This window comes from Grus americana, chromosome 1, assembly GCF_028858705.1.
Source record: "Grus americana isolate bGruAme1 chromosome 1, bGruAme1.mat, whole genome shotgun sequence".
NCBI lineage: Eukaryota > Metazoa > Chordata > Aves > Gruiformes > Gruidae > Grus > Grus americana.
This window is the reverse complement of record NC_072852.1, coordinates 212,286,994-212,309,730: the sequence shown is the minus strand read 5'-3', so window position 1 is coordinate 212,309,730 and position 22,737 is coordinate 212,286,994. Positions and strand designations below refer to the sequence as shown.

General features: G+C 40.6%; 1 protein-coding gene across 19 annotated transcripts in view; it reads left to right on the top strand.

The window, feature by feature from the left end:
- DLG2 (discs large MAGUK scaffold protein 2) overlaps window positions 1–22,737 on the top strand; it is a 1,065,252-nt gene that overhangs the window by 485,346 nt on the left and 557,169 nt on the right. The gene's annotated exons all lie outside the window — the stretch shown is intronic.

Here is a 22,737-nt window from a genome sequence, read left to right as displayed (position 1 = left end):
GTCCTTGTTGAGAAATTGAAAAAAATACTGTAAATGTAACCATCTGATAAAATCCTGGGGTTTGCATCTCTCAAAAAGCTACATCAAAGTCATAAGTTATGCCTGAAAAAGGAGCTCATTTGCCACTATTCAGATCCTTACTACTCAAGCAGTTGATGTTTTCTGTGGGTTTTGTTGCAATTCAGAGTCACGTAGAGGCATCTCTCTGTTACCCAAGGCAACTATTTATGAAATATAGAAGGTTTTTCTCTATGTGTGTCTGGGGTCCTTTGATATATCTTGCTGGGCAAAAAATGTTTATCTTCACGGTGAACCTGTATATTAACCAAAAAGAAATCTATTTCTGAAAATTATGTTTGCTCTTTAATAAGACTGCAATAGTTTGAAGATGTTCCTAAAACTTCTCTAATGAAAGGAGCATGGATGGATCGATGAGCCTGCTGGTTTTCCTAGTCTTATTTTCTACTAGGTCTGGGAAGGGGGAAAAAAGAAGAATATTTTTTACTAGAGATGGTGATGTTCTGGGTAATGGTTTTATTCAGGTAATTAACTAAGCAGCAAACAAGGCAGATGGGCTTTGCTCCTTCTGGTGCTCAAAGCCTGTGAAATGGGCATCGCTTGCCTAGCAGAGTGATTACAGTGTGGTTACGAGTGAATGGAAATGTTTATTATTAAAGATTGATGTGAATGCAGCTGGCGTGCATTGAGCCTTCATGGAATAGCCACGTGAATTAGTCTTTGTCCTCTGCTCTTGTTCCTGCGTATAGTTTGTATGTCATTTGTCTTTTCATGTTTTAGCAGCTTTCCAGGTTGCTTACCTAACTTCTGCTGCAGAAGCCAACAGTATCAAGCAGTGATTTATCTTCTTATGCTGTAGTAGGCCAACTTAGTTATTTGGAAGAGATTACCTCCATATGGCCTCTGTGTAACCTCAGGGGACAATCACAGACAAAGCAATTTCTTCCCTGGAAGGGAAACATCCCTGCTCCTCTACGGCTCCTTGAGTGTTAAGATTATAGTGGTCCTTCTTATTCATGAAAGTCAAAAATAGATATTTCACTTCACAGATGGAGACTTTCAAGTAAGGCTGCACGATCCAAGATAATAACGTAGCAATGGTGATAAAAAGCTTATTGTGAAGTGAAGTGAAGGGTATCCCCAGACATCTACAGTTGCCTTAAACCAGCTCCAAGTCTAATTTGCTCTTGTGACAGGAGAAAGTTTTTCTGCTGCTGTCTTCGGACGTGATGGGAGGAGAGGAGCTAGATGCTATTTCCTCTCGGGAATCAATGTCTTCTGCAGGTTCCCTCCATAGTCTGAGGATTTCTGTCTTTGACTCTGTTCCTTTCCCTTCTTTCCTTCAGATTCAGTGTCTCATGCCTGCCACCTAATCTAAATTTAGTAATTTGTATCTTCAGATAGCTTTGAAGTCCCTGCTTTCTTTCTCCTGTAGTCTGTCTCCTGTCTTTTAACCTTCAGTAGAGAATGAGTTCAGGAGGCTGGAATAAACCGTCTGCTAGAGCTCATGGCACTGAGGTACCCTTCCCATCTGAAATACCTGCTTTGGATTCACTTTTGTTTCTGGGAGGAAACTGAAATCCCTGTTAAGAAGGTTTTTGTCATGGTGGTTTCCACATAGTTGAGAAATAGCATTCCAAACTCTCCAAAATCCAATCAGAATTGGTTGTTGTCTTGAATTATAGATTTTCCATGCTATAGTCTGATATCATTAAATATTCCACTCTCTTCTCAGCAGTATTGTGTAAACATGGCTGCACTGAATAATGGCTAAATCGGTAAAATATGGCTAAAATGTAAAATACTGTTTTTTAAAGACTTACTGGATAAGTGTGCCTGCAATTTAAATATTCTGCTTCCTTGTGTGAGAGGTGGAACTGCTAGAATCCTGCCCTGAGGGTATGTAAGAAATGCTGGGGGCCAAATAGAGCCTGTCAACTCCACTCTTAGGAGTGAGAAGACACTGGCAAAGGCGGTGGGATAAAGCTGTCAGGAAACTCCACAACAGGCAGTTCGCGCTGGAATGGTTGACTCGTTCTGCCCCAGGTTTCTGAATACAGGTCAGAGCATTTGGTGCAAAGGGAAAATGTGTCTGAATGAAAGTCCCAAGGTTTCTTGTACCAAGAGAGGGGTCACGTCACCTCCTGTGTCACTGGGACTGTCTGTCTGAGCACCCACCCAGCCGGTAAGCACGTTGGGTGAGCGGGGGGGGCTGTCTGCCTGAGGGGGGTTACAACACTGCCTGACTTTGCGTTTCGCTGCCTGAATTCCACTGGGGGGGTGGTGTGGTCTGCAGCACCAAGGGTGCACCTCTCAAAGAATTTTTGAGGCAGTTTTTTGTGTTAAGTGACTGCAAAATGCCCTGATGACAGGATGATTTGCCCAATATTTTTATGTTTGAAATGGTATCATAAAACAAAAACGGTTGAGCATAAAAATAATATAGTTAAGATGGTTTGGAACCAAAGTGTTGTCCCAAGGCTAAGCCATATATCCATCTTAATCAAATCACTTTTCCTAAGTGACTTGAGTTTGGCAGAGGAAAGTTGCTTGTTTCCATACGTTTGTGTTTATTTGGAAAGAAATCTGCAAAGATCATGCAATCAGAAAACTACCCTGGTTCCAGCCCCCACAACTGACAGTCCCCACAGCCATCCCCCCAGCTTGTGACCAGCAGGTCAAGGGAGGTGATTCTGCCCCTCGACTCTGCTCTTGCGAGACCCCACCTGGAGTACTGAATCCAGCTCTGGGGGCCCCAGTACAAGAAGGATATGGAGCTGTTGGAGAGAGTCCAGAGGAGGCCACAAAGATGATCAGGGGGCTGGAGCACCTCTGCTACGAGGACAGGCTGAGAGAGTTGGGGTTGTTCAGCCTGGAGAAAAGAAGGCTCCAGGGAGACCTGATAGCAGCCTTCCAGTACCTACAGGGGTAGGGGCCTACAGGAAAGCTGGAGAGGGACTGTTTATCAGGGGGTGTAGTGACAGGACAAGGGGTAAGGGGTTTAAACTAAAAGAAGGTAGATTTAGATTATACATTAGGAAGAAATTCTTTACTATGAAGATGATGAAACACTGGAACAGGTTGCCCAGAGAAGCTGTGGAGGCCCCATCCCTGGAAGTGTTGAAGGCCAGGTTGGATGGGGCTTTGGGAACTTGGTCCAGTGGAGGGTGTCCCTGCCCATGGCAGGGGGGTTGGAACTAGATGGGCTTTGAGGTCCCTTCCAACCCAAACCATTCTACGATTCCATGATTGTATGATCTCTGGAAGCCATAGGTGTTTTGCCTGGTCTGTAGAGGCAGACGGCTCACTGCCATCACCCTGCCTGTGCTTCCGATTGCATCCATAAGCCAGCTTGACATCTTAAGCACAGACTTGCATCATGACAGTTACAAGTTTTGAGGATGGTTGAAGTTCAGGCAGAGAATCCACAAGCCTGCCTATAGTTCTGTGTACATCTCGAAGCAAAACATTCCAGGGAATTTTGAAAGTCTTTTATAACCTCTGGATGGAAGGATTCAGCCCATCTTTTTGAAGACATGTGTGATTCAAAGTGCTTGACATGGTCCATGTTGCATAGAACAGATACATCTTTTTGATATCAAGTTGCTGTGTACAGATTCTTAAAGAACTTGGCTGTAATTTCATATTCCAAATTTGGAATATGAAATTTGATGTAGTCCAGAAATATCCTAGTGGAACTTGTCATTATTGGTTACTTCAGAAGTTTTTTTTAGATACCGAAATATAAAGAGAATTTTCTTTAATGACCTTACGCTAGTTTTGTGTGCTGAACAATCAGAAATCCGGTCCTCAGACATTCTGAAAATCTTTTTGAGACACTCAGATGCTGATTATGATAAATACTGTTTAGGAACGTGAATAGGTTTTCTGATATTGACGTTAGATGTCTCGTTGTTCAAGTATCTAAAATCTAGTGTGCACTAGCCAGATGACTTCCTTTCAGAAGATAATAATGAGCAAGAACAGTTGTGCTGAAAACTAGACCCTCTTTTCACTGTGATTTTTACTTTCGTAACTTCAGATTTCTTGCATGAACTTTGCTTTTCTACTTTTCTACTACTTTTCTTCCTGTAGCATTTCCCGTACACTCAACGCAGTTCTGGAAAATGCTTAATTTTAGAAAGCTGAAAACTTCTGTTAAAGGTTGATCTACTTATTAGTGTGGAGAAGATAAAATTTACAACAGCTTCAGCAACTTTGAATGTCAAACTCTGAAGTTTTAAAGGGAGTTTTCAGTTATGTGGTTGTATTAACATTTGGGAAAAATGCTAACATTCGAGAAGTTGAGAAGAGAAAGTTGCCATATTAAGATAAATGTTCTTTGGAACTTATGGAGGTGATGAATTTGTGTTTTATTAATCTGTTAAACGAAAAAAGTATATAATGTAATTAAAAGATAATTTAAAATAATTTTCTTGAACTTTCCCTCTTTTGACACTAGATGGTGCAGTAAGCTCAGAATCCTTTGCTCTGCAGCTATAAAGCTCCAGTGACATGCTATGGCGGTCTGTCTTATATGGCTTAGAAAGTGCCAATTCAGTAAAAATGCCTTGTTAGAAATTAGGTGCCTTTCGAATCCCTGGTGTGTTAGGAAATCTGAATCCAACAATCCTGTACCTGAAATTCAGACATGCAAGTTCTGTCTCTAAATTAAATGCGCCTCTTTCCCTTCCTCCTAGGAATAGAGCTAATCAGTGTTCATTAAATGAACGATAACTCTGGCTTCTAAATGAACCTTATCAGTATTATTGCGATGTTAGATTTCTTTTTCTTTTAAGTATATTCCACTTGCTTTAAATTAGCTTAAAAGTAAAAATCCATGCAAGGATCTTGCGTCTCCTTGGTTGCCTGAACACTTTAAATGTCAGGCTATTCCAACTACTATCTCCATTTCCTAATTTAATGCCAGGTTTGAGTGTAAGCATCAATGGCAGTCATGCAAAAACAGGTAGCAAGGTAAATTACTGTTATTATATCAGCCTAGAATATTTTTAAACAAGGAAGTTCAGAAACCTCTTCAGTTGCCTCTTCTTTGATGGCCTCACTTTGTAGAAGGGAAGGAACCACACTGGATATTCCTCCTTTGTTTTTCTGTACCAGGGTGTTGTCCTGCAGCTCAGCAGGGTTGCTGACAGCTTATAGAAAGTCAGGATTGATGGAATGACTTTCCAGTGGAGAGAGGGAAAAAACAGCTCCACATGGAGCAAATGGGCAATTCATTTGCATAGCGGCCTCCAAAGTTAAGGTTATACGTGAACTGACATTTGTGCAAATTGCTTTTCAGAAGGAGATTTGCTTCTCCCATCACCACAGAACATTGATCCCATTTGTCCTTTTCCCTTGGTGGTGGCAAAAGCTCCTATCTTACCCATTACTGGAGATTCTCTGTAGCTAGCGGGGAAAAGATGTTTTGTTTCTGCTCCAAGTCAGATCTCTCTCTTTCCCAACCTCCATCTCCTGGTGAGTGGGTAAAGTGTCCTTTGCACTCCTATCATTCTTCTTTTTATACACCTGGCTGCAGGAAGGTCATTCCTGGGAAGGTTCCTGGAATCCGGCATCCCCCTTTTCTGTCTTTAATGAAACAGCTTTTTCGTCATCTCCAGAGCCTTCCTTGTCCAAGCATGAGTCAGACCTCACCGCAATGGTTGCCATGCTTCTCTGACAAATTAACAAAGATGGGGAAAGAGGCTCTGAGGATGAGCCTGGATGATTAATTAATCTGTGAAAAAATGTCTTAGTCTGAGCTGCCTGGAAAGTGTCATAAAGAGTAATTTTTCGTGTCTAAAAATGTAGATTAGGTAAGTGCTATTTATCTCATGAATTAGCATTGACTTCAATAAAAATTGAGTTCTAAAGACAATTTGGATAAATAAAGTCAAAAAACTCTATACCATTTTTTTTTTTTTTAAATGTAACAGTTCCCATTTCTCAACTCAATATGTTTGGGGACTATATTTTACTATTGAATTCTGTATAAAATAGTAAATCGTGCACTGGTCACAGGTACTGTGAAAACAGCAAACTCCAAGACTCTCGTGATGTTGCAGTGGATCACGTGAGCTGTAGATTAACTCGAGCTGTTGCTGCATAGAGCTGCAAAACAACATTAGAAAACACACTTGACAGGCCTGTGTAGCCAATTTAAATGAGCAATTGCAGGAAAGTCCTCTGCTCGTGTAATTGTAAATACCCCTAGCTCCCAGGGAAGCGGATTTACACAGGAAAAGCTGGTTGCCGCAGCTTTCAGCATTACCACGCCTGATACTCCTGTGTGAATACAGTTCCTAGTGCTTTTAGGGGGATCATCTAACCGTGATAAGAAACCCCATTTATTTTTCCAGAGCTGCTGAACATTCCTAATTCCTATTACTGTGGAAGAACCCTACGTTAGAGGTGAAGTTCAGATAGGGAAGAGAATAAGATAAGGCTGAATTTGTTTTAATTTCTGTTGCTCAGGTGTGACAAACCGTTGGGGCTGTGCCATAGCACCGGCTGTTCTTCCAGAGCGAAGACGCTGCATTTCAGAGGCTCTTAGGAGCCGTGGAGGACTGAGAGAGGCTGATGCTTTGTTATGTGTCAGGAACAGAAGTCTGAAGTTGTCTCTTGCAGTTACGAAATTAATTGGGGTTATACAGAGGACATATTAATGTATGCACAGATATATTAGCAAGGCATCTGAAATTTAATCTTGCATCCTTTTCTTTGCTTACACTGACTACATTTCGTAAGTATAGCTAATCTGCATGAAGCATTTTTTAGCCCCAGGGTGGCTCAGCCCACTAGCAATGATCTTATAACACTACTTTTGATCTCTGCCCTGGTAGCTTCCTAGCTTTTGTGTTTTGGGGTTGTTTTTTGGGTTTGGGGGGGGGGGGGTGTTTCATCATTTTTCTCCTCTCCTTTTTAATATGCAGTTATTGGCAAAGCCCCATACCGCAGTCTGTATCCGTTAGTGAATTCCACTGAATATTCAGTAGGTTGCTTCATTAAGATACAACACTTGTTACATGTTTAATCATGCACTGCTTTTCTCTTATCTCTTTCTGTAACAGCAGATAAGCATATATCATAGATCTGTATCTGTGATCTACGTTTTTTAATATAAAAATGCAATTGTATTAAAAAGAGACAAAGGAAACACACAAATGTGCCTATGCTTGTTCCTGCTCATAGAAAAGTGGCAAAAGTAGCTCCGAATTTTTATTTCATTTCGTTATGTTTCAAGGCGAAATAAGCAGCTTATAAATTAGTATTCTGAAGAATATTTTGTTTCTCAGTTTCATGTGGGCAGGAATATCTTCCGTTTTTGCAAACCTTGTCTTACTCTGAAGAAAGTCCTAAAATGGTGCAAAATTTGGATGTTACAGTGAAGAATAGTTACTAACAAGGAAGAGTTTTGGGGGTTTGTCATCATAGCTAAGTCCATTGTTCTGTGTGCCTGGGTTTTTTTGCCTGGGATTTCTGACTGATGGCTTTCCACATGATTTATGTTGTTGCAGACAGTGTCTTGTTATCTTCCTAGCTTCTGACAGAATTAAAAAGAAACCAAACAAAATTGCTTCTGTCAGTGGGTGATTTAATTGGAGAAAACTCAGCAACTTAAGGTAAACCTCAGGCATTGCAATCCTTTATTTTTTGGCAAAATAAATGATGACCTCTGATGGACACAAGCCAAGCAAGTTCTGACAGTATCTACCAGCCCATTATAGGTTGTTAGATTTGCCTGAAGAATAAAGAAAGGAATTTTCAAAGGATTTTGAAAATACTTTCAGGCTATGGACACTGTTTACTTTATAAGGGCCTCCTAGGTATTGAAGGTCTTTTCAAATGTTAATCTGAGTTGCAGTTTCAGGAGACTTTCTCTGTTCTTGAACCACTGGGTGCTCTATCCATTAGTATTAATTACCTTTTTAATCTTTTATTCTTTTCAGATAGTAGATTTCTCCTTAAGGATAGTCTTGTTCGTGAGTCTCATTTTTTGAAAAAAATTCCGATACATTGAAAATATTTCTGGCCATGTCTCTCACTTATAATCAAGAAAATGAGAGGTTCCAGGAATCCTTTTTTCTCCTTGTCTTTCTGTAATGCTTTGCATAGTACTAGTTACTCTTTGCTTCCCTGTAATTCATTGAGCTGTTTTTTTCCTTGATATACTGGCCATATTAAATACTCATAGAATAAAAAATAAACAGAGAGAGATGTACTATTATAAAGGTGGTTGGGCAGCTGAAATAAATGAAATCTATTCAATAAATCTATAGAATCACTACTAGATGCTACAGACACAAGATCTGAATGTTCTCTCAGTTTCTTTCCTCGAGTCTGGGAGAACAAGAATATCAGTATATTTGTAAAGTATCTGTTAACGATGTTTGCCACCTTTCCAAAGTGTTTTGTGACCTACTGATGAAAAGTGCAATAAAGCATCTTGGGGTTATTAGTCAGACTGTAACAGGAGGGATTTTTCTCTGAGATGTCAGACAGGTTTAACACTAGTTGTTTCCCTACGCTTAGTAGCTGCAATGCCCTTCTGTCAGCCTTCAGCTACTACTGACACCTGGGAACATACTCTACATTTTAAGTGAAGCCTTAAACTGCCATAATACCTCTCCTCTGAGGAATATCCTGATAATTCACTCACTCAGTAGAAGATATATGCATTTATACATCCAATGACGTGACACATCAAAAATGTTCCAGCTTTTGTCAGTGCCGGGTGTAAAACAAAGCAGAAAGCAGAAGTTTGCAGCTCCAGAAGCTCTGGATGGGTGCAGCCTCCAGCAGGAAGAGGACAGAATCTGTTTAGGCAGACCTTATGGAAGGACATCTTGGCAGCCTGACTAAGAAGCACTCAAGATAATATACATTTTGTTTCCAAGTGCTTCCTATTTAAACTTGTTTCTTGTGCCTCTTATTTCATCTTGCTGTAATGTAGTTTTGTGGACTTCAAAGCTGTGGAAAAAAAACCCAGAAACCCACAACAGAATTTTGGCATTCAAAAGAAAAAAATCTTTCTGAACTGGCTATTATTTTCCAACTCTTTTCAAGAATCTAGTCTAAATAAGAGTTTCAGAGATTATAATTGTGTAACCTCTTGGTATCAATAGCTAATTGATACTTCTCAGAAATATTTTAAAATGGAAAACTCTTTGCCATTTGCTTCCCTTCAACATATCTATTTCAGCAGATAATGTTACCTGCTTTCTAATAATCTTTTAAAGACAATATTGCTACTGAAGCGGATGCAATTGGGGAAAATGTAAAAAAAAACCAGTCAGCAAGCTTGATGACTCAGGTGACTTTTTTTAGATCTGCACTGTTTACTAACTTGATTTCCCACAGTACTTTTTGCTGTCTTTTCCCATGCTATTGTTTTCCCTAGTTAATCAGTGTAGCTTTTTCCTGTTACTTTTCCTGAATTCTGAATTGCCTTCAGGATCCACCCCTGTATTTCTCCTTTAGGTATTTCTTCCTTACTTTTCCGTTATATCCATTCCTACACCCACACATGGATCTTGTTAATACTGTGAGCCACCCACAAAGTACGAATTTTTATCAGGTAGCTGTTAATTTGTAACAATTTATGCCCTTCTTTTTCAAGACAATTGTACTTTTATTGATCATTTTGCTTTTTGGCTGCTTTGAAAGAATAGGAGGCATGGTTCTCCCTGTCTCCCCTTTGTTGTACATGATCTTTATGAATAGTTTGTATCGATTGCTCTTACTGCTGGAAGGTGGGTTTTCTTTCCCTCAAGCAAAAGCAATATGAAATACACTTGAATGTTATCAAGTCCAGTGGATCACAGTTGCCCACTGAAATGGCAGCACTCTGGGCAGCTTTTATTCTACTACTCAAATATCGGGTTCAGTTTTGGGCCCCTCAATATGAGAAGGACATTGAGGTGCTGGAGTGTGTCCAGAGAAGGACAGCAAAGATGGTGAAGGGTCTGGAGCACAAGTCTGATGAGGAGCAGCTGAGGGAACTGGAGTTGTTCAGCCTAGAGAAGAGGAGGCTGAGGGGAGACCTTATCACTCTCTACAACTACCTGAAAGGAGGTTGTAGCCAGGTGGGTGTTGGTCTCTTCTCCCAAGTAACGAGTGATAGGACAAGAGGGAATGGCCTCAGGTTGTGCCAGGGGAGGTTTAGATTTGATATTAGGAAAAATGTCTTCACTGAAAGAGTGATCAGGCATTGGAACAGGCTGCCCAGGGCAGTGGTAGAGTCACCATCCCTGGAGGTGTTCAAAAAACGTGTAGACATGGCACTTTGGGATGTGGTTTAGTAGACATGGTGGTGTTGGGTCGACAGTTGGACTTGATGATCTTAGAGGTCTTTTCCAACCTTAAAGATACTATGATTCTATGATTCTATGATACTAAGACTTAGAGAAACTGAGCCACAGCAGATAGATACAATTGATTCACCCAACAGACTCAAGCACACCGAATTGCATCTGTTATCTTCCAAATGTGAACAGAACGTATCTTTTACATACATAAGAGCTAGAAATCAGCTTTTTAGGTTAAAGTGTGTTATGCAGACAGTGACCGCATTCTCAAAAAAAATATACATAGCTGATTTTTTCAAAGCCTCCCTTCCACTACAGTAATATTAAACATCTGCCTGGATTGCTGCATTGGATTTAATCAGCCCTTAGTGGTTGAAGTTTGTGTTTTCAATAAAAAACTCATTAAACCTGATAATCGACTTAATAAAATTATTATAATTGATAACATGACATTGGAAAGGCTGAAAAGAGTAATGGTGTTTTCAACAAATAAAGGAATTTCTACTTTGAAGTCAGTGTCACAAATTGTGTCTTTGATCAAGTCGATGAGCAAATGCCAAGCAGGGAAATAGAATTTTCAGTGATAGTACATAGCATGTGAGTATAAAGGCTTATATTAATTACTGGGAATTGGCCAAAATAGCTCAAAGTTAACAACTTAACACTCCAGGAGCGTTAATGTCATCAACCAACTTCTGAAGACCATGCTTGCATCTGATTTCACATTCAAATTGCTGCTGTTTCCTCTTTAGCAGTCATTAGACAGTTGGTTTCCTTTACTATTTTGCAACAAATCTGCAAACTGAGCAGATCTGAACTGAATTAGAGGTTTCAGCTGAAACTGGGTTATTTTCCTCATTATTATGTTCATAAATTTTGTTCAGTTTTGAAAAGACATTATTTTTTTCAGTATCCTAGAGATGTTGTATTTACTTAAGGCAAAAGGGAATGAGTACAGTAAAGTGCAGACAAGGGTGTTTCTGCATTGCTTATACTTTACTAATAGCTGTAATGTCAGAGAATGTCTGAAAAACTGGCTCAAGCAATCTCAGTTAAAATACCCAAGACAGGTTTCCATTTCTTAAACTGCTATTTACCTACACTCTCCTAAAGATACTGGGATTAGTGAATTTTAATCCTGTCTCTATTTTGGACGTAAACTAGGCCACAAGGACTACTAAACACTTGTACCTCAAAGACTAATAAAGAAATAGAGCTGCATGTGTAAAGAAAGGCAACAATCAACCAGGCAGTGCATCACGTCAGTGTTTATGTTTCTGAACAGCAGACAAAAAGTGTTGAGCAAAGCAGTAGACCATCAGCACGTCAGACTATTATTGCTCTTAAAAAAGCGAAGTGTTGGGATTCCTTTGGAAAACTTAATTTGCTTTCCCTATTCTCCTTCAGCACTTCACGTACTGGGAATTTCCATATTTATGCCTATGGAAGAATGCGTGTCTGTGCTTAGGGGCCATACTTTCCTCATTCGGAGAGCTGCACAGTCAAACTCTTCCCACAATGTAGCTGCAGAGAAGCAGGATAAATATGTTTCCCAGTACAGATTTATCTTTCAGACCAGAATGACTTAGAAACCCTACATACTCAGGTGGACTATAGAGCCATTGGAAACATACATCTATGGCTTTCCATAACTTTTTATATACTGACTTTATCACCACACCTTTTCTTCTCATACTTTCTTGCTGAAGTGGAATGACTCAGCAGCTGAGCTCCTATGCCAGGTCATTATCTCAAACCAGGGGGGATCAGAGACACTTTGGAGCTATATGAAATGCAGAAACAGCCTGAGGAAAATGCAATCTGGGCTTTGTCCCATTGCTGCTCTTCTCTCTCACTCACACTGTCTCTGAAATTTGTTTTTTTTTAATTTCTTGCTTCCATTTGAAGAATGTGTTATTTATTCTGTGCTGGAAGGAAAGGGGCAGCAGCTGGGCAAGACCAGCACTATGCTATTGGAGTTTAGGGTACAAGTGTTTTGGAGGAAAATATATTTTACAAATAGTTGAGTGTGAGGAACCATGAGAACAGAGGTTTGCAGTCAGTGGCTGAAGTGCACATAAGTATATAAGGCAGCCCAATCTGCTCCCCATAAAACAACCAGCACAACTAAGAAAAGGTGATGGGTCATGGCAGTAGGTCACTCTCTTCTGAGAGGTACAGAGGTGTCCATCTGCCAACCTGACACACTCTTAGAAAGGTGTGCTGCTTACTGGGGGCTCGGATCAGGGATGTCACCGAGAGACTACCAAGCCTCGTACAGTCCACTAACTATTATCCACTGATGCTGTTTCACGTGGGCACCAGTGATACAGCCAGGAGCAATCTGAGGAGCATCAAGAAGGATTACAGAGCCCTGGGAGCAGTGGTAAGGGACTCTGGAGCACAGGTAGTTTTTTCATCAGTCCTCCCGGTCAAAGGGAAGGGGTTTAGAAGGGCCAGTCAAATTTGACAAGTCAACAAATGTTTACACCACTGGTGCCACAGCCAGCTGTTCAGCTACTTAGACCATGGGTCTTGCTTTGAGAAACCTGGTCTACTGGGAGCTGATGGGGTCAATCTGTCTGAGAAGGGGACGAGCATCTTTGTTCATAGGCTTGCCAAGCTGGTGAAGAGGGCTTTAAACTAAAGTTGCTGGGGGAGGGGAACCTCAATCCATCCCACTCCTACCAGTTTGATGCCAGTGCCAGCAATAGGTGCCCAGAGCCAGGAGAAGGATCACAGGTCAGCAGAACACCTGAAGTGCAGCACAAAGGAATTCTGGCCACTCCAGCCAGCCAGTCAGCTTCATTGGGGGGGGGCAACTTAAATGCCTCTATGCAAACACATGTAGCATGGGGAATAAAGAGGAGTTGGAGACATGTGCATGCCTGCAGAGCTATGATATCATTGGCCTCATGGAGACATGGTGGGATGGCTCCTGTGACTGGAGTGTTGGAATGGAAGGATACAGGCTCTTTAGGAAGGACAGGCAGGGGAGACGAGGAGGGGATGTCGCCCTCTATGTCAATGACCAGCTGGAGTGCATGGAAGAGAAGATCAGGTTCGAGAATATCTAAGGAACATGAAGATGCATCAGTCCATGGGACCTGATGAGATGCATCTGTGGGTCCTGAGGGAACTGGCGGATGAAGTGGCTAAGCTACTCTCCATCAGATTTGAGAGGTTGTGGCAGTCCAGTGAAGTTCCCACTGACTGGAAAAGGGGAAACATAACCCCCATTTTTAACAAGGGAAAAAAGGAAGACCTGAGCACCTACAGGCCAGTCAGTGTCACTTCTCTACCTGGCAAGATCATGGAGCAGATCCTGCTGGAAACTATACTCAGGTACATGGAAAATAAGAAGGTGATTGGTGATAGCCAACACGGCTTCATGAAGGGCAAATTGTGCCTGACAAATTTGGTGGCTTTCTATGATGGGGTTACAGCATTGTTAGATAAAGGAAGAGCAACAGACATCATTTACCTGGACTTGTACAAAGCATTTGACACTGTCCCACATGACATCCTTGTGTCTAAATTGGAGAGACATAGATTTGGTGGATGGGCCACTCGGTGGATAAGGAATTGGCTGGATGGTCAAGAAAGACATGGAGCTGTTGGAGCAAGTCCAGAGGAGGCCAGGAAGATGATCAGAGGGATGGAGCACCTCTGCTACGAGGACAGGCTGAGAGAGTTGGGGTTGTTCAGCCTGGAGAAGAGAAGGCTCCAGGGAGACCTTAGAGCAGCCTTCCAGTACCTGAAGGGGCCTACAGGAAAGCTGGAGAGGGACTGTTTATCAGGGAGTGTAGTGACAGGACAAGGGATAAGGGGTTTAAACTAAAAGAAGGTAGATTTAGATTATACATTAGGAAGAAATTATTTACTATGAAGATGATGAGGCACTGGAACAGGTTGCCCAGAGAAGTTGTGCATGCCCCATCCCTGGAAGTGTTCAAGGCCAGGTTGGATGGGGCTTTGGGCAACCTGGGCTAGTGGAGGGTGTCCCTGCCCATGGCAGGGGGGTTGGAACTAGATGGGCTTTGAGGTCCCTTCCAACCCAAACCATTCTGTGATTCTCTGTGCAGCCAGGGGAAAGATTCACAAAATGTTAAAGCAGTAAGGGGGATATGTGAAAATGCTTGAGAGTCCATATTTTGCTACTTGACAGTCTGATTTGACTTTGTAATTCTTAACTGCTCACACTCAGACCATAGCTATGTCTGCAATGTTATTTAAGCATATTTCTTTTGACAGTATGGTGATATTAGGGGTGAATAAACTAAAGTATCTGCCATAAACCTGGTATCACAGGGTGCATAGACATCATCTCACCTTTTCTGTTTTTTAACTCAGTTATCGCTATCTTACTACAGATAATTCTGGCAATTTTAACCGGGGTTTTACTCAAGTTATTCAATTAAGCTGAAATTGCTTGTAATGTAGTGCCATAATTGTAGCAGAGGCATCATTGGAAGATGGTAAGTAGGTGAGATACTAATTAAATTCTTCTGAACTTCAGTAATTTAATATTCAAAGGAGGCTGAGCCCATATAGTAGCTGCTTTTTGCATTGCCACTGGGGATTACAGAGGAAGAAACCTTAACAAAAATAGCAGCCTCCAAATGATTTTTGCTGGACTTGCCTGACTGAAATTTGGGGGTTGTTAGTATTGCTCCACCATTCTAGATACAAACAGGGTGGGTCACATCCGTCTGTGGGTGAAGTCTCTGCAGACTTCTGTAAGATCAATGTGGGTGGATAAGTACAAAATTTTCCCAAACACTGCTAAACCTGGGGGTGACGGTTGTGTTTATATATAATCTTGAAAAGCCAGATTCTTTTATATTCAGGCTTTTGGGAAAAGTAGGTTTCAGCCTAATTTAAGCAGGAATACAGCTCCCTTTGATTTTCAAAGGACTGTAAGCCACAAACTCTTTTAAATTCTTTTTGAGAATCTCATCTGATAATAAAATGAGAGGTGTGGGAGAAGATGAAATTCATCCATTCTTGGAGTCATCCTACTGTAGCACAGCTCAGATCGTCTTATCTTTGCTACGTCCAGATTATTGACCAGGTTATTAGTGCAGTCCTTCCAGGCCCCTGAATACATCAAAGCAAATATTCCACTGCCCTTCTCATTATAGCTATCGGTAATGATCTAAGCAAGACTGGTCCAGAGATTCCTCCCTAGATGCATATTCTTTCCAAGCCTCTTAATTCAATCTGAATGATGATGATGATAATTTAGGCTATAGTATTACCCAGGGGCTATGATTGTAGAGCAGGGTTCGATTGTCCTAAGCGCTATGCAGACAAGGAAAAGCTTAAATGTTGTGATACCACGGAGCTGCCCAGGCTAAAACCAATACAAGTGAGTAGAAATTAATAGGAATCCCTGTGTACATTCAAATTTTATCTACTAATCTATCCACTACAATCAAATTATATCTACTTTTTAACTATTGTATAATTCCTTTGTAATTTCTTTAGCTAGAATTGTTCATATCTTGAGGCTGAATTATAGACCAGTGTTATCTTATTACATTTATTGGCTTTTTTCCATTAGCACTGTACTGATGATTTGCATCTTGCTGAGTGAGAAACACACAGACAAATATACACATTTTGAAAAAAAACCCCTTAGTGTTAACTGAAAACGGTTCTGGGAATAAAGTCCCTTTTTAACTGAAGAGGCTTAAACAGTAAGAATCTGCCATGATTGCCCAATGTAGAAATTAACCCCCTAACTAATATACCACTACTTCTTAATGTGTTAGTTAATTAATTAATGTCCTTGATTTAATTCTCCACATGTGTTGAACTGAGTTGATGAGTGTTACTATACTTTCAATTAGATGAGTTTTTCATCATAATGGTTAGTATAAATGCGTTTTCTTAATTATGGTAGGATGAATGCTTTGTTAAGAAGCTTGAGAAACAGTATAACAGTGTTTGGCATATTCTTGCAGGGACCCTTTGTTCACAGGGTCACCCATCTCCACCTCTCTTCTCACAAACTCTGCTGATGTTTGTTGGCCATCTAGGTGTAATATTGAAGACCTATGACAGGTAGAAGATCTAATCCAAATTCTCCATAATGTTATCTATTAGAATATTATCAGTATTGTTTAGTGATGGGTTTAGTTTTCTGACATTGTCTGCCTTCTGGGAGCGCTGGTGTAAGGCACCACAGTGTACGGTACTTCTCTGGCAATGTCTTGGGGGCTGCAGGGGCCTGTGATAAAACCTTATTAAGTAGAAATAAGTTAACAATTTGCTGTATGAAGATAAAAATCATTAGGGGAACACTTTATGGAATGTCAAAATAAAGAATTTGCACAAAAGTCCTTATACTCTAGAAATGCTTTCTTTCCCCCCAGAATTGCCTCTTGGTTTGGGCCGGCAGTGTTTTCCCAGCTTCCCTTTCCCTGTAAGATGCGTGTTCTCTGAATGACTGCTTTGACATCTGTCTGACTGTGGGGAAGGAGAAGATTCATTTGCTGACGGACATGGTGGCAGTGGCTACCCGGGCAGCTGCGTCTTGTGGCTGAGTCTGGGGCAAGGATAAGCATTTGAGGAAAAATCAAAAAAATGGAGAAGACAGGAAACAATATTCTTCATGTTTTTGATCCCATCTGCTTTAATCCCAATCCTTTAACCTTTCTATGCCCTGCATCTACCCTGCAACTCGCACTTCACACTCTTTTTGCAAATATTACACCAAAAATAAAGATGGGGAAAGTGCTGGTGGCATTGGACAACAACGTTTTGCATTCCTAACATTGCTAAAGGACTAATTAGTGTAGATGCAGTGCCAGACCATGCTGAGTCTTTGTATTCATGCTGTATTTCACCCAGTCTTATCTATTTTTCTGAAGTGTTAAGGTCATAGAGTAGGAATCTACCACCCACTTGTCCTCATTGTCTTTGCTTAGCCTTGGACTATCAGTGGCAGTGGCTCTTCTGCGGCTTTGGGAGGGTTGCAGGGGTCCAAACCACACTCCTCAGAGCCCCCAGGACTGCATCAGGGATGTGTTGGGCTTGTGTGGCAAGGTATTGGGGGGGGGGGGGGGGGGGGGGGGGGTACAGGGGTCGCTTCTGTGAGAAGCTGCTAAAAGCTTCCCCTGTGTCTGATAGAGCCAATGCCAGCCGGCTCCAATACGGACCCGGCGCTGGCCAAGGCCAAGCCAATCAGCACCTCTGTGATAACATATTTAAGAAGGAAAAAAAACAGTTAGAGAGAGCTTTTGCAGCCGGAGAGAGGAGTGAGAAGATGTAAGAAACTCTGCAGACACCAAGGTCAGTGCAGATGGAGGGGGAGGAGGAGCTCCAGGCGCTGGAGCAGAGATCCCCCTGCAGCCCGTGGTGAAGACCATGGTGAAGCAGGCTGTCCCCCTGCAGCCCATGGAGGAAGGAAGAGGGGGTGTAGAGATTCCACCTGCAGCCCGTGGAGGACCCCACGCTGGAGCAGGTGGAGGCACCCGAAGGAGGCTGTGGCCCATGGGAAGCCCACGCTGGAGCAAGCTCCTGGCAGGACCTGTGGACCCATGGAGAGAGGAGCCCATGCCAGGGCAGGTTTGCTGGCAGGACTTGTGACCCCATGGGGGACCCCATGCTGGAGCAGTCTGCTCCTGAAGGTCTGCACCCCGTGAGAGAGACTCACATTGGAGAAGTTCATGAAGGACTGTCTCCCGTGAGAGGGACTCCATGCTGGAGCAGGGGAACGATGAGAGGAGTCCTCCCCCTGAGGAGGAAGGAGCGACAGAGACACCGTGTGAGATGAACTGACCATAACCCCCATTCCCCGTCCCCCTGTGCCGCTGAGGAGGGAGGAGGTTGAAGCCAGGAGTGAAGTTGAGCCCGGGAAGATGGGAGGGGTGGGGGGAGGTGTTTTATGATTTGATTTTATTTCTCATTCCTCTACTCTGTTTTGCTTAGTAATAAATTAGATGAATTCCCTCTCTAAGTTCAGTCTGTTTTGCTCGTGACGATAATTAGTGAGTGATCTCTCCCTGTCCTTATCTCGACCCATAAGCTTTTCGTTATACTTTTTCTTCCCTGTCTAGTTAAGGATGGACAGTGATGGAGCAGCTCTGGTGGGCACCTGGCCCCCAGCCGGGGTCAACCCACCACAAGGGACAAAACCTGGCCCTAGAAGCAGGCCCTATCTGCTTGGTAAATAAGAGATATAAGTAAATTTGCAGCTGGGGTAATTTAACTCTAGATTTTTAAGAGCTTATATATATTTGCAAAAGAAAAAAAGGAGACAAAAATCTTTCTCTCTTATAGGTAGTATTAATTATATAGAATAAGATGGCTGATGGGTAGTTAATAAAAATGTGCAGTATCACAGCTGTTCCATTCAGAGAACTGGACGGCAGCAAATGTTTATCTGTCTTTTAAGAAACACTAGGGATGATCTTGGGAATTACACATCAGAAAATCCGTGCCAGATACTTTTAATGAGATAAATGTAATGGGATTGGAACAAACAGGAATAGCTTCTGTAAAGGAAAAACAGGGTTTTTTAACTTAATGGAATCTCTGATAGTGTTAGTAAATTAGTAATAAGTGGAAAAGAGGCTGAAGTCATTTATTTATACTTACCAAAAAACTTTGACAAAGTCCCATCACTCTAAGCTGCTAAGGAAAGAAAATACTTCTGAAAATAAAATACTAAGGAAGATTAGAATCTAAGTAATCAAAACAATTGACAGAAATGAATGGACTTTTTCCAATACGGCTAAAGGGAAGCTAAGGTTATTCTAAGACAAACTGGACCAGGGAAAGTCTATACACATTTTGAAATCTGTCTGAGAATGGGCTATACAAATACAAATATTGTAATTATTTATGAGGGAAATAACTAGACAGGCACAGGGCAATTTGCAGATGGCACACAATTATTCTGGATAGTGAAAACAAGACAAAGCTGTAAGGCATTTCAGATGAATTAAACAGATCCGGAAGAATAGGCAGATGATAAAATGTAATTTTGAAAAATATGCATATCTACAATGGAAAGGGAAATATAAATTACTTATACATGATTAACTGAATGTTTTAGAGATGGCTTATAGCTTTGTGGACAAATCTTTACGTACAGTAGTGACTGGATTCATGAAGCAAAATGTTTACAAATGAATGGCAAAAATCAAGAATGGAAATATTGAAAATATTCTCATGCCATAAGAAGTTCTATAACATAAAGCTTTTAGAAATGGAAAAAGAAGAAAAGGAAATACACAGATTGCAATAAGAAAAAAAGGCAAATTTTTATGTTTTCTGAACAAAATTCTGTATTAGGCCATGATGCTGATTTTTGCCCCCTTCTCTGACTTTTTTCCCCTTTGGTCATTTTCAAAAAAAATCTGAAAGAGGTCAGTGGTTGAAAAGAAATTCCTATCACTTCCACAAAATAAAAAAGGTAACCAAACAGAGGAAAGATATAGCATGAACCCATCCAGTATTAGATACCCATGACTCAATCTAGGTAAGTATGAGAGGTGGCAGAGTGAGCGAGAGCGAGGGAGAAAATGTTAAATTTCCACCATAGCAGAAGCTTCTATTGGAGCTAACACCTTATTAGACCTCAGAATTTAACAACGCAATGCAAAGCCATAGGAAGGAAGACCTTGTTTATTCTGCTGCTCATAGGTCTATTTGTTTGAAATCTGGAACTATTTCATGAGACAACATGAAAAATCAGGACCTTTCAGATAGGAGATTGAAAAAGGCAGAACACATGAATCATATGCAACAGTGCAGATGGATAGAAAATTACATTTTAGTAAGGTTTTCAATTAAGCTGTAGAGTACAACGCATGTTGCTGTCCCGTAGGTCTCTCTCTTATAAAACAGGTCTCTGTTTAACAGGATGTAATAACCCGTCATATATAACCTTTTCAAGGTCGTGCACATCGGAAGCTCCAGAAATCTGCTAGCTCGGTGGTAATTTCTGGAAACTGGAGAAGGAAAAAAAAACAGCTGCAGTGCTTGAAATTCCATCTTAAGAGGTGAATTAGGTACACTAAATTGTGAGATGGGCTTAGAAGTTGCAAGTTGTTTAAAAATAATAAATAATTTCTTTTGTTTGTTTTATTTTCCATTCCTGGACTCAAAGATCTTATGGTAACTGAAACTATGAGAATATGTTACTCTGTAAAAAGACAGATTTTTCCCATAATTACATGCCTCCAGTTTACCAGAATCTCAAAAAAACGAATACTGGCATGAGTGGCAGTATGGTTTTAAATGCTTTATAGAAGGGAAACATGATGTATTGTTTTCAGATCTCTACAATTCACTCGTACATAAGAACCTCCACTTCTATTTTACGGTATGTTTTTATACCTTAGATATATGTTCATTATACGTATAATCAAAGTGTTACGCATGTGTATCACTATAAACTTTACTTGTGAATTTTATGATGCATTTTTATCATGCTCTTAACAAAACTTTAACAGTCTTCTAACAAACAGATCATTGAGAAGGAATTGCGTTTGGAGCGTTCCTGTTACCTTTCTGCATTGAGAGAAATAAAACATATTTTAGTGAAAATAGTCTGGTGGTCTACCAATTTCATTTAGTAAAAGCCAGTGATAATCATTTTGTTAAGTTCAATGCAGACTTCAAAGCCCTAAATAAATGGAAGGAGTAATTTGCTGATCATCACCTTAGGGGTTGCACAACTTTACTCACCCCGCTTACTGCTATAGAGCAAATAAAACTGTAACGTTTTTCCTATCAGCTTCCTAGTCTCAAGAAAGCCAACCAAACAAAAGAAGTTATTCCTACAAGTTGGTGATACCTTCTTGTGAGTTTTGCTGTAAACTTTGCCATTTTTATCTTGTTCTAGAAGCAGTCTGCTGAAATTAATAAAAGTTTTGTGATTTTTCTGAAATATTTAAGTAGTTGTATCGTTTAAATATAGGGGGAAATTAGTTCTTTTTCTTGGTCTTAAGTGACCTGGCTGCACCAAAACTATACTTTTCCGTACAAAAAAAGAAACCACATGTGCATATTTATTGTCAGAAATGATAGATTAAAGCTAAGAATCTAACTACATGGAGTATTAACCATGAGTACAGATGGTGATATTTTTAATACTAAATTAGCCACAAAAAACAATTTCAATATTACCCTAAAACTTACAAGTCAAAGTTGACAAATAATTTCATCTGAATAAAGGAGAAGAAAAAGATCAGAAATAACAGTGGTTTGTATTGACATTTTTAATGTAAGGATTGTTTTGGAAAAGTCAGAACATTTTATTTCAAAGCTGCAAAATAATTTCGGACTTGTCTTTTTAAACTGGCATTCCAGAATGGAACAAATTGTTCAAAAGTAGATGTAACAAAAGAAATAACGTTCCCTCTTCCATATAAATACTTCTGTATTGGACTGAACAAAATATTTCAGGTCTACCTGACCTGATTTCTATCTTTGTTCAGTTATTTAATGAATAATCCATTATTTGCACAGGTTTATGGGCAATATGTGACAAAATATGTATGGACTTTCTGAGAACACATGCAGCAAACCTTTTGGTTTTGAATCTTTATTTTGATTTATGAAGATACAGAATAAAAGTTACCTTCACACATTAACTGCGGACAATTTCCACACTGAGTACCGTGAACTCTAAAATAGTAAACTCTTTCAGTGTATGCAATGAACCATCTATGGCTGACTTTGGCAAAATATGCAGTTTTGCCACATAATACTGCATTCCCATTCTGCTCTTGGCAGGATATGTTGGGTTATTTGCCAAATGTTCATGAGACACTACCCCCCGAAAAAAGAAAACAACAAAAAACCAAGAGAGAATCACTTATCATCCTGTCACTGAGGTTTAAACCCAGTTTTGGAAATGTTCGGCTGTTGAACGTTGCACATCTATGAGTTTTTTTAACGATCATCCATCCTTCCAGCACCATGGTCCAAAGGAAAGGGACTATGGCTTGGAAGGGAGAGGTGAGAGGTGCCATTTCTTAAGTCCAGGGTAAGTGGGACAAGTCTCTTGCCTTCGATATCCACATACATAACAGGGCAATATAATTAACTACTGTATTTGGGAATGCACTTCAATATATGCAGTTTTAAATTGTTATGGTTTAATTTTTCAGTCTTTAAGTTTTCCAGCTGAGGTATCCGATGTGCTGCGAGTCAGCTCTGAGGCCAGGCTGGTGTGCACTGAAGCAGTGGGAAGGTTGTGCAAAAAATGTCCCTGACGGATATCACCTATGGCATGCTCCACTGTAGCTTGAATCCAAGTCTTGGAATTACCAATTCATAGTTCCGTGCTCCTCTGCTATGCCGCAGTCTTTGGTTACAGTCCTCCCCCTCAGAAAAGGAAAAAAGAAAAAGGAAAAAATTAGCTCAGAAAGGCTTTCTAAGATCCGAT